The sequence below is a fragment of the Chrysemys picta genome, chromosome 5 (genome assembly GCF_011386835.1).
Source record: "Chrysemys picta bellii isolate R12L10 chromosome 5, ASM1138683v2, whole genome shotgun sequence".
NCBI classification, from domain to species: domain Eukaryota; kingdom Metazoa; phylum Chordata; order Testudines; family Emydidae; genus Chrysemys; species Chrysemys picta.
The window spans coordinates 56,671,209-56,682,944 of NC_088795.1; positions in this window are offsets into that span (position 1 = coordinate 56,671,209).

Genomic DNA, 11,736 nt, shown 5'->3' on the forward strand with positions numbered 1-11,736 from the left:
TGCGCTAATACCCAGTACTTAATGTTTTCCTGTTGCTCAGTGCAAGGTTACAACTTTGGGTAATGTACCTCATGCAGAGGTTGTTTAACCAATTTGTTAATGAGTTTTCTGAAACCTTGCTTTATTCTCTGAGCAGTTTATGCTGTCTTCAGGAAAAACAAATACTTCTGAGTTGTGGATGAATGAGCACTAAACAATTGTGTGAATATTACATTGGCCCATTCTCCCCAAATACCAACAGGTTCTTAATGTCAGTAGGCAATGGTAACATTTCAATAATCCAGGGGAGGGAAATGCATGGTGTCTTTTTTTTTTTTTTAATAAAGATGAGGGAATAATTCCAAACAATTATTTTGCCATTAATTGTTAATCTTTCTACATTAACCATTGTGGAGGACTCCTCAGAACATACAGAGATACCGCATTGTAATGTGCTTCAATAATTTTTAATTTTTTGACAAGGGCTTGACAAGGATCCAGCATGTAAGAAGAGATCAGCAATGTACTCTTCTATAAATGACTTCTTTTAAGAAGAAAATGGATGAGCCTCCAAGTGGAGTATGTAGTTTCTCATTAGTTTTGTAGTATGTGTGTGGTTGGCAGGTTACTGTGTCCTGCATTCACTGAAATTGTTTTAGAAGTAACTAATTTTGTTTTTCCAAAATCTAGAACAACTTATTTTGTGAAGCTTTTATTTTATTACAAAAATTATGCATCTCCAACTTCATAAGTGAAGTTTTTCTATTTCTATAGGTTTAGTCATGGAACAACTTTGTAATCATGACAGCTATATAAGATGCTACTTCTGAAATGTCACCAGAACACATGATTTGTAATCATGCAAGTTGTTTAACATTGAGAACTAGAACTTGCAGAGTTTCTGCCAAGTGCTAAGATTTTTTTATTTACTTTAAGAATAAAAATGAATAAAATACTTAAAATTACCTTCAGTGTTCTCGAAAAAATATTAGTAAATCCCCTTGTGACGTTGATAAGCATTTCCATGTTACTGATGTACAGTTGTGATGTTCATTCAGTGATTTTGATTTTTTTTTTAATTAAACATTCTTTCGGGGTGAGACTCCCAAAAGTGCCTAAAGATGTGTGACTTTCAAAGGGAGATAGGTGCCTAGCTCCTTTAGCCACTTTTGGGAAATGTCACCCTTAAGTCCCAAGAAGATATTAATGAACATCACTCTGGTCTTTGTCCAAGAATTCCTGCATTTAGATGTAGCTCACTTTGGGTGTCTGATGTCTTCCACCTTGGATTTAGTTCAAGAGATAAATGAAGGGCTATTACTTCACCATTGTTTGTATCACAATAAACCAACTGCAAATGAAGCAGGCAGGGATGGTTCCCTGTTATCCTAAAACTTACAACATATGTTTGAAGATTTTCATGTAAAATCCATCAGCATGTAAAAGCAAAATAGCATGCCATTCAAGTGTACAGACATAAGATACCAAAATGGGCCATTTCAGTATATAGTTACTGTGGAGAATGTAGGACATTCCTATTTTTATGCAACGTATGTGACTTGGCTTCTCAATTCACTTTTGTATTGCTACCCACTGGGTGTGAAGAGGTTAATTTCTTCTCAGGCACAGTGTATAAACAGGGAAGTGACTGGCCATGAGTCAGTAGGCATGTCAGGGTCAGTAAGAGTAGTCTATCAAGAACTGTCAGTCTGTGAATAGAGACTAATGATTGGACCATTGACTTTTAACAACTGCTGGCCAAGGGGCACTACTTGTGAAAACAGCATGATTGGTATTAGAGACAAAGAACTGAAGTCTGAGCAGACTTTAAGATTCCTGACTCAGTGCAGAGATTCAACCAAGGGAGGTTGTGTGCATCTAGGCTTTACTTTACCATTCTAATCTAATGTTCCTAAACACTGTGTTCCATCTGACTAATCAATCATGTCTTGTTTTAAAGAGACTGTTCTGTGTCGCTGTAAAGAGCTGTTGGTTCTGGAGCTCCCAAGAGGGTGCCACTTGCCTGAAGCATTGTATTTGATGGGTGGGAGACTATCTCCTCCTATTAAGAAATCAGCCCCGCTGGTTCTGAAGCCCAAGGTCCTAGTTGTGGAAGGAGAGGATATGGCGCTTCATCTCCCATCCACACGTATTTCTAAAAATAGACTCAAGAAAGAGTAGTGACCTGGGATATGCTTGATCTCTAAATCTGGCCATAAACACTATTTCCCATAAGCATGTGAAATTTGGGAAAACCAAAGTGTTAGCTACAGCTTCTCAACTAATAGCCTGGTTAGGGTGAGTACACATTCAGATTTGCTGCACCATCAAGAATGAGAAAAGAAAGGGGAGAAAAAAATCTTAAAGGGAACTAAATACTTATTAGCTGGAAGAGATGGAGTTTCATCCTACAGTAGTCAAAAGCAAAGTGATCCTCCAGGGCCTGCAGCTGACTGTATCCCCCAGATATAAAGGGCTAATTACTACAAGAGCATGCTGGGATCCCTTTAAAGAATCCCTTTAAAAAGGTAAACCCAAATCAATGGCCATGCAGTCAGTTCTTAGGAAAAGGGCAAGGAACAGACACCCCATTCCTGAAGGACTCCTGAAAACCAGCATAGGATTTCTAAGGCCTATTATGTTTTTTATTTGGGTTAGTTCTGTCCATCTTTCCTGTGCTATGATATTACATTGACAAACAAATGTCTAGATCCCTTTTTAGTTGCTGCCTTTACTTGAGATTTGTCATCATGCTACAGCCCAAGTTTGCAAATAAACCCACTTCATTGCCATGACTCATTGATTTCAATGGGATTAAAATTAGGGGTGTCAATTAGTCGCCGTTAACTCACGCAATTAACTCAGATAAATTACTTGTGATTAATCACAGTTTTAGTTGCACTGTTAAACAATAGAATACCAATTGAAATTTATTAAATATTTTTGGATTTTTTTCTACATTTTCAACTATACAGAGAGTCCTCGGACTTATGACACAATGCAATTCTGAGGAACAAATTGTAAGTCAAAACCGCTTTTCCCATAAGAATCAATGGTAATAAGGGGTGACTGATTCCTGAACCAAGGCTTGATACACTAATTTCACCACAATAATCCAGATTTTTGTACTAAATGAATTATAGATGACTAATGGTGCAACATCAATGTATTTACAGTACACTGTATTTTGTAAACAGCATTCAGATGAACATATGAACTCACATATGCTGCTCAGAATGCCAGCAACAGGCTCAGAAAGCCAGGGAGACTGGCACACATGCTGAGTCTCAGACAATCACTGTTCAAGCTTTCTGATTGGCTGAGCCTAGGGCTGGGAACCAATCAAAAACAAGCGGCAACCCTACCCAGCAACAAACTACTCTGCTGCTTAAAAACCAATCAGAAGCGACCCCTTCCAGCTCTATACCAGTATAACGCAATCAGGAAGTGATTTCAAGCAACTTTATACAAATCGAGCATCATAAGGGCGAAACAGGCATCATAGGGGCAAAACGGGCAGTCAATTGAAAAGCATTGTAAGTGGCATGCAACGTAAGTTGGGCGTCATAAGTCCGAGGACTCCCTGTATTGATTTCAATTACAACACAAAATACAAAGTCTACACTGCTCACTTTATATTATTTTTATTACAAATGTTTGCACTGTAAAAGTGATGATAGTATTTTTCAGTTCACATCATACAAGTACTGTAGTACAATCTCTTTATTGTGAAGATGCAACTTATAAATGTAGATTTTTGTTGTTGCATAACTGCACTCAAAAACAAAACAATGCAGACCTTTAGAGCCTACAAGTCCATGCAGTTCTACTTGTTCAGCCAATCGCTAGGACCAACACATTTGTTTTCATTTACGGGAGATAATGCTGCCATCTTCTTATTTACAATGTCACCAGAAAATGAGAACAGGCGTTCGCATAAGACTTTGGTAGCCAGCACTGCAAGGTATTTACGTGCCAGACATGCTAAACATTTGTATGCCCCTTCGTGCTTTGGCCACCATTCCAGAGGCCATGCTTCCATGCTGATAACCCTCATTAAAAAAATAATGCATTAATTAAATTTGTGACCAAACTCCTTGGGGGAGAATTGTATGTCTCTGACTCTGTTTTACCTGCATTCTGCCATATATTTCATGTTATAGCAGTCTTGGATGATGACTCAGCACATGTTCATTTTAAGAACACTTTCGCTGCAGATTTGACAAAACACAAAGAAGGTACCAATGTGAGATTTCTAAAGATAGCTATAGGACTTGACCCAAGGTTTAAGAATCTGAAGTAACTTCCAAAATCTGAGAGGGACGAAGTGTGGAGCATGCTTTCAGAAGTCTTAAAAGAGCAATATTCCAATACAGAAACTACAGAACCCAAACCACCAAAAAAGAAAATCAACCTTCTGCTGGTGGCATTTGACTCAGATGAAAATATGCATCAGTCTGCACTGCTTTAGATTGTTAATGAGCAGAACCTGTCATCAGCATATCCTCTGGAATGGAGGATGAAGCATGAAGGGACATATGAATCTTTAGCGTGTCTCGCATTAAATATCTCGCGACGCCGGCTGCAACGGTGCCATGTGATCTGTTCTCACTTTCAAGTGACATTGTGAACAAGAAGCGGGCAGGATTATCTCCTGCAAATGTAAACAGACTTGTTTATCTGCGCGACTGGCTGAACAAGAAATAAGACTGAGTGGACGTGTAAGCTCTAAAGTTTTACCTTGTTTTATTTTTGAATGCAGTTATTTTTGTACATAATTCTATATTTGTAAGTTCAACTTTCATGATAAAGAGATTGTACTACAGTATTTGTATTAGGTAAATTGAATAATACTAACTGGACGTGCACAAGTCCATGGGGCCGGATGCGCTGCATCCGAGGGTGCTAAAGGAGTTGGCGGATGAGATTGCAGAGCCATTAGCCATTATTTTTGAAAACTCATGGCGATCGGGGGAGGTCCCAGATGACTGGAAAAAGGCTAATGTAGTGCCCATCTTTTAAAAAGGGAAGAAGGAGGATCTGGGGAACTACAGGCCAGGCAGCCTCACTTCAGTCCCTGGAAAAATCATGGAGCAGGTCCTCAAGGAATCAATTATGAAACACTTAGAGGAGAGGAAAGTGATCAGGAACAGTCAGCACGGATTCACCAAGGGGAAGTCGTGCCTGACTAACCTAATTGCCTTCTATGATGAGATAACTGGCTCTGTGGATGAGGGGAAAGCAGTGGATGTGTTATTCCTTGACTTTAGCAAAGCTTTTGATACAGTCTCCCACAGTATTCTTGCCGCCAAGTTAAAGAAGTATGGGCTGGATGAATGGACTGTAAGGTGGATAGAAAGCTGGCTAGATCGTCGGGCTCAACGGGTAGTGATCAATGGCTCCATGTCTAGTTGGCAGCTGGTTTCAAGCTGAGTGTCCCAAGGGTCGGTCCTGGAGCCCGTTTTGTTTAATATCTTTATTAATGATCTGGAGGATGGTGTGGACTGCACTCTCAGCAAGTTTGCAGATGACACTAAACTAGGAGGCGTGGTAGATACACTAGAGGGCAGGGATCAGAATCAGAGGGACCTAGACAAATTAGAGGATTGGGCCAAAAAAAACCCGATGAGGTTCAACAAGGATAAGTGCAGAGTCCTGCACTTAGGACGGAAGAATCCCATGCACTGCTACAGACTAGGGACCGAATGGCTAGGTAGCAGTTCTGCAGAAAAGGACCTAGGGGTCACAGTGGACGAGAAGCTGGATATGAGTCAACAGTGTGCTCTTGTTGCCAAGAAGCCTAACGGCATTTTGGGCTGTATAAGTAGGGGCTTTGCCAGCAGATCGAGGAACGTGATCGTTCCCCTTTATTCGACATTGGTGAGGCCTCATCTGGAATACTGTGTCCAGTTTTGGGCCCCACACTACAAGAAGGATGTGGAAAAATTGGAAAGAGTCCAGCGGAGGGCAACAAAAATGATTAGGGGTCTGGAGCACATGACTTATGAGGAGAGGCTGAGGGAACTGGGATTGTTTAGTCTCCAGAAGAGAAGAATGACGGGGGATTTGATAGCAGCCTTCAACTACCTGAAAGGGGGTTCCAAAGAGGATGGAGCTCGGCTGTTCTCAGTGGTGGCAGATGACAGAACAAGGAGCAATGATCTCAAGTTGCAGTGGGGGAGGTCCAGGTTGGATATTAGGAAACACTATTTCACTAGGAGGGTGGTGAAGCACTGGAATGGGTTACCTAGGGAGGTGGTTGAGTCTCCTTCCTTGGAGGTTTTTAAGGCCCGGCTTGACAAAGCCCTGTCTGGGATGATTTAGTTGGGAATTGGTCCTGCTTTAAGCAGGGGGTTGGACTAGATGACCTCTTGAGGTCCCTTCCAACCCTGATATTCTATGATTCTATGATTCTATTTATTTTGTTTTTTACAGTGAAAATATTTGTAATCAAAATAAATATAAAGTGAGCACTCTATTCTTTATATTCTGCGTTGTAATTTACATCAATTTGCAAATGTAGAAATATTTAAATAAATGGTATTCTGTTATTGTGTAACAGTGTGATTAATCGCACGATTAAGCTTGATTATTTTTTTAATCGCTTGACAGCCCTATTTAAAATTAAACGTGTAAGTGTCTGCAGGATTTGGGCCTAATAGCATTGGAACAATGGAAGAAATAGTGCTTACATCTTTAATTTGTATCCCTTTGCTTGTTGCCAGCTTTGATCTATTGTCATTTTTGAAAACAAGCAATTGCTCAGCGAATTGTTTGATATTTTGTTATTTCAGTGCCAAATTCTACTCCGTAATACCTGTACAACCTTGTTGAAGTCAATGGAACTTTATAAGCGTAAGTGGGAGCAGAACTTCTCCCATGGTCTTTGCAGGCTGTGACTATTCACCAAATAAATGATTTTTTAAGTGTTCTCTTCTTCATCTCCAGCCTCCTTTAGACATAGGCCATTGTTATCTGTTTTAAAGATGAACTGAAGTGCTTTTTAAAAAAATTAAAAGTTCTGCTTGGATCTTAATTATTTAAGGGCCTGTTATGGTAACTCCACATGTGGCACTGCCATTGCTAACATGCCCATAGTGCAGGGCCCCAGTTGGGCTAGATGCTTTGGTAAATGTGTGCAAGTGTATTTTGAAGTAAAATATCTGAAAATTTCTCCTTGGGTTTTTTCCTCCTACTACAGTGCTGACACCTAAAGTGAATGCTGCTCCCCTGCACCATTTTAGATGGTAGTGTTGTCATCAGCTTTTGAAGGTGGAACACAAACCCTTGATTTCTGGCCATGGCAGGTATAAACACTTTTCAGTTCACCTCTAAAACATTCCTTGTACTGAAAATAGAAGGCTCTCTCTGCAACATACATGGAATTTCTAATGAAAGCTAAAAGAGTATGTGTTGAGTATAGATTGCGAGTAGAAGGAATGTGCTGCATAAAAGCCTGGGCCAAGTGTATTATTGGGTTGATGATGAATCTGACCCCTAAATTTGTTGAAATTTAAAGTTGTGAATTAGTGGTTTCTTTGTATAAGTTATCAAGCTGCTATGGAATTATGCCTGACATTTTTATGTCCGAAATGAGGTTTCTGAATAGCTTCCTTACAGAGACTACTGATAAGAAAAGAATAAATAGGATGCAGGTTGTCTTGCTCCCTTCAAAGCAAGTCACAGCAGAATCAAAAAGGAAATTCTTTCCCTATTGACAGAAATGTAATGTGGTATTTTGTGTGTCACGTTATCAGTGGTAATGAGAACAAGTGCTGTCAAGTGCCTTATCCAGTGTCTGGTTGAGACTGGGGCATGAATGAGGTCTAGCTGGCTGAAGGTGAATCCAGAAAAGGCAATATTGCTCACTTGGGAGATGCAAGCAGAAGATATGATGAGGACTATATCTTCTTTTCATTGAATGTGTATGCCTGCCAGCTGTTGTTCAAGATCACACTTGGAGGTTGCTGTTGAGTGGTCATATAGCAGTACTGATCATGATGGGTTTTTTCCATATCTGTTTGAGTAGATTGTGAATCTTTCATTTGGATGCAGACCTTGTAGCTTGTAAACCAGGCGTTTGACAACAAAGAGTAGAGTACTGTGATGTGCTTTACAGAGGACTATACTTGAAATCAGCCCAGAATCTAAGGTAGTTTAAAATGCTTCAGCCTGATTCTTAAACAATTTGTCTGGCTGGTAGCACATGACACCACTGCTCTGTGTTCTACATGGTCTTCCTACTGGTTTCTTATGAAACAGACCTCAAAGTCATTGCAGACAGCTCAGTGAAAACATCTCTGTGTGTAAACAATGAAAAAAGGGAACAAAATATTTAGGTGCATAAGGAACGGGATAGAAAACAATATGGAAAATACATTGTTATGATATGAATCAATGGCATGTGCTCATCTGGAATATTGTGTGCAGTTCTGGTCACTTTGACCCAGAAAGGATCTAATGTTAACCCTAAAGATGATCAAAGGCATGAAACTACTTCTATAATAAGAATAAAAAGACGGGTACAGTTTAGTTTAGAGACAAAAGGGGATATGACAGGAATATACAAAATAATAATGGTACAGAAAAGGTCAATTGGGCTGCCCGATTTATCCTCTCATGTAACACAAGAGCATAAGGGTGATCAGTGAAACAGAAAAGCAAAAAATTAAAACTGATTACATGAAATATTGTACAATGAACCTGCAGGACTCGTTGCCCTTGACATCACTAAAGCCAAGAGATTGGTAAGGTTCAGGAAAGCTTGGTCATATGGATAATGAGAACATCTGCAGTTACTTTAGAAAGGATTTAAAACAAAAGTTTTGAATTGATATAAACAGTAATTCTTCAAGGCATGTCTGCTGATGGGAGTTAGGAAGAAATTTCCTCTGTGGGCAGGCTTTTTCCATATATAGCCATTATGAAATTTCATAATGCAATGTTCTCTGAAGCAGCTGGTATAGGCTATTATCAGAGCCCAGATACTGGACTAGTTGACCACTGGTCTGATCCAGTATTGTAATTCCCATGTTCCTGTATTTCATGAAAAATAAGTATATTGCGGCAAACAGCTGTAAGTAAGGGATAAATGCATTAGCTGAATGTTTCTGTAATTCTGAAACATGTTGACATTTTAACTGTTAGCATTAGGCTTCAGAGTGAAATCCATCGAGATGACTGGAGTGAGAATTCATGCTTCTAAGAGCTACTGCTTCATCCTCTCTGAAGATTACATCAGTTTGCACTTGATTCACATTAACCAGGGCCGGCTCCAGGCACCAGCATTCCAAGCAGGTGCTTGGGGCGGCAATCTGCAAGGGGCGGCAGTCCGTGTGTTTTTCCTGCCCCAAGCAGTGTGCTGAATTGCTGCCGCGGACGGCAATTCAGCCGGAAGACAAAAGCCGCCGAAGACAGAAGCTGCTGCTGAATTGCCGCCGCCGCGGAAACACGCGTGCTGCCCTAATGGCACATGGATTGCCCCATCCGTCTGGCGGCAATTCAGCGCGCTGCTTGGGGTGGCAAAAACAGTAGAGCCGGCCCTGACATTAACAAAGTTTTCTTTGCAACCCCAGAGGCTGCAATATTTTTATTGCAATGAATGCTTAGATTCTGGAGCAGAATTCTATGGCAAGAATTGCAAAGTACCTAGGCCCCTGCATATTAGATACACCAGCCAGCACTGAATATTATGTAGGAATATATATGTATATATCATTAATATGGAAAGTCTCAGTGAATTCAACGATGTAAACCTCCTATACATTTTAGTATAGGAGTAAGCAAAGTCGAAACCTGTTATCAAGTGCTGCTGCTTTTCCTCTGGACAGTCACGTATCTGTGCTCTATCTTACTAACAGATTTTTATGAGATGTAGTGTTATTTATACACAATTTTATGCTCACCTTAAAGTGAGTTACAGTTAAAAACAAGAGTGTTTAAAATACCAGTGAGGACTTAACTTTAGAATGGCAACAAAATTATTTCAAACCTCAAATAAAAATTAGTTTGAAGGACTCAAACTAAATTCAGGTTCATATTGGTTCTTATTTATTTGGACTGGTTCACTCATTTCTGAAGTGAACTAGTGTGTAGCTATTCGGCTGAGCTCAGCGGGCTGAAAGTTCACAGAGAAAATAGCACTTTTTCCTATCTGCAAACTGATTTATTTAAAATGAATACATCCATAGCATTAGATACATGTACTCATTTGTGTACAGAATAGCAGCAGTTACAGATTGGAACAGCAGCAGCTGAATAAGCTACTGCTGCCTCCTCTAATCTTTCCTAAGACTTTCCTCTCTTAGCTTAAAACGTCTACTGACCTCAAGTGGGGCAGCAGGTGCTCTTTATGGTAGTCAGCATTCAAAGCTTTTAGAGCTTTATTGGTCAAAATCAACACCTGGGAAAAAGATGGGAAGTCAGTGCTGACTTCTGAGCAGTGGGTGCCACTGTTAAGTAAGAGGGGTTCTGTAGTCTGCCTCAGTTGAGAATTCCAAATGATTTTCAGGCTAAGCCTCAAACAGTTCGTTATAATAATCTAAGCTGGAAGTGACATGAATAACAGTGACCAGATGTATGTGTGAGAGAAAAGGTCACAATCTCCTAGCCATGGAAAAATGCACTTTTGGCTACTGGGGCTATCTGGCATCCAGAATCAGCCCAGGAGTCAATAATGCCCCCCGATTTATGAACCTGAGTAATAATAGGTTAACACACTTCTTCAACTGAGAGAGCCAATATGACCTCACCCATTTCCTCTGGTTAGTCCCCGCAGCCTACTAGCATTACATACTTTCAATGCATGTTGAGTCTCGGCTAATTAGCTTTCATTCAAGCCTCTAAGTGCTGGGAAAAATCAAACAAATGTACTATCTGGGGCTCATGAAACAGATGTACAACTGAGTGTCATCCACATCTAGAAGTCAACTCAGTCTGCATGCCTCCTTATGTAGCTTAATGCCCTCCCATTGAATAAAGAACTCTGATGAGAGAGCTGTAGGCACTGATGAGAAATCTTCCAAAACTATTCTTTTGGGATCTCACAAACACACAAAAATGGACCGACCAAGTCATTCTGGCTATTCCTCCCAGGGTCTGCAGCATATCAATGGTATCAAAGTCTCCGAATATATCTGTAAGCTAATGGTGCAAAAGCGCTGTATCAAAGAAGAGAATTTGGCTGCTAATCTTCATCTATTGCTAGGAAGAAGTCACCGACTGATGAAAACAATGTAGTCTCTATCCCAAACACAGGCTTAAAGCTGGAGTGACAAATCGAGGCAATCTGAGAACTCCAGGTATTGCCATCACCTTCTGCATAATGTTTCATAAAAGAGGGAGATTAGACTGGGTGATAATTGGTAATATTCTCAGAATCAAGTGAGTGTTTCTTGAGCAAAGAATTGATAATCTCCTCTTTAAGGAATGCTCTTAGGGAGGTCTTGATGATCTCCAGACCTAAAATTCATAGTACAGCTGCCTGCCTCTGATCTGCCTAATACCTCTCCAGCTCACTGAGAGGAAAGGGGTAAAAGCCCATTTCCTGAAATCTTAGACTTAAAAATATATTTTATTAGCATTATTTTAAAGGACAGTATAGTGTCAACATTAACTCTAGTGAAGTTTGTTTTGGTGGTGGGTTTGTGCATGTGCCGGGTGGGGGGGGAGGGGGTTTCTAAGATTATGGAACAAATTTTATATAGCACCCAGCTGCAGCATACATACTACTTAGTCTGGTTTCATGCTGTGAATTGT